Here is a 1,856-nt window from a genome sequence, read left to right on the forward strand (position 1 = left end):
ATTTGTATTCAAGGCTAACAATTCTTAACATGGAAAGATTTCTCCTGATTTTACCTAGAGCTTGGCTGAAATGTTGATGTGTGAGCTGTTAAAAATCGAAGAACTACTTCCAAGCGCGACCTACTTTGGTATTGTACATGGTTGTCCCATGCTTGTGTCAAAATCAATTAATCCCTAAAAAGATTTAAAAAATGAAATGAGCTCTTCTTCCCTCTGACTTATTTGTGTTGCAAGTACCCTAAAACTTGCACTAAAACTATACTTAAACTAAAGCTCCAGAGGAAAAAAGCCAAACCATTTCGGCAGAGGGTATAAATATATTATTTATAATTAAATGTTTATCATCAGTCAACATTGGTTAACATACGCAGCCGTCAACGTAACGTATCATGATATTGGTATAGATGTTAATGTTCCTACCCTGACGTATGTTTTCCTCAAAGAAGACCCGATGCAGCCAGTGATTTACATGTAAGGTTTTGTGTGATGACAATGAGTCTATACTAACTTTAATTTTGCTGTATGACTACTGAAGCCTCTTTCCAAATAATATAATATAACAACCTTATTATTATCATTATCATTATTATTATTACTATTATTAATTTTATTATTATTTTTATATTATTATTATTATTATTATTATTACCTTGTCAGTTTGTTTGTGTTTGAGTGCTTTATCAGCTGCTTACGCTGTATGCTTCCCCGGAAGCTGAGAATGTTTCTGAGTGTCCTATAGTCTGCTTTGGTAATAATAATAAGTGTAAAGCGCATAGAGCATGCTGCCGAGCAGGGGAATGCGCTATACAAATACCGTTTTATTTTTATTGATTTTATTTTTAAAATATTTTTTATCATAAATTTTTTTAAAAACAATTTAAATTGTTATGATGCACATAGTGCCTATAACGCTCACTTCCGTAAGTACAACTCTAGAAGCTTTACAGTACCTTCTACTCAAAGCAAGAAACAAATCAATGAAGATAATATGTACTGAAGATCTGATCTTAGAAATCTTGGTGGAGCATACATCTGAGCGAGGTTGCCTAAAGACGAGAGGGCTTTATCGCTAATACATTTATGGCTAAAGACAGCAATGGTGTAAATACTTATATTATGTTGTTATGAGCCTATGGAGTTTTCTTAAAATAGGGATGGTATGGTCGCTTTTCCTCTGTTTAGACACGATTCTTGTAGCTTGGTTCTGAACGGGCAGTACTTTCTAGATGGCAATGTTCGGTTTGGGAGGTTTTGAGAGAGAGAGAGAGAGAGAGAGAGAGAGAGAGAGAGAGAGAGAGAGAGAGAGAGAGACGTTCCTTTTAGTATGTAGTATGTTGGCAAAACCTGGCAGTAAGCGGGGCCGGCAGTATAAAGTGCAATGGGGGTGGGGGGAAACGTGGTTTTGCTGTACTTCTTATAGTTAACAAGTAATTTGTGATTTGTGAACCGCTGATTCCAAAACAAACAAAAGTCTGTGTGTGTGAGTGTACGTGTGAGTGATTCCAAAACAAACAAAAGTCAGTCTGTGTGTGTGAGTGTACGTGTGAGTGATTCCAAAACAAACAAAAGCTAACAAACTACAACAACACTTCTACTACTACTAACTAACTAACTAACTAACTAACTAACTAACTAACTACTACTACTGCTACTGCTACTGCTACTACTGCTACTGCTACTGCAACTACTGCAACTGCTGCTGCTGCTGCTACTACAACTACTACCACTACTACTACTATTAATAATAATAAATAGCATTGCATTGCGCATGTCCCCACTCAGAAGCAAGCTCTATGCGCTTTACACTATTATTACCCCAGCAGACCATAGAACACTCAGAAACATTCTCAGCTTCC

Source organism: Aplysia californica, unplaced genomic scaffold, assembly GCF_000002075.1.
Source record: "Aplysia californica isolate F4 #8 unplaced genomic scaffold, AplCal3.0 scaffold00131, whole genome shotgun sequence".
Taxonomy (NCBI): Eukaryota; Metazoa; Mollusca; class Gastropoda; order Aplysiida; family Aplysiidae; genus Aplysia; species Aplysia californica.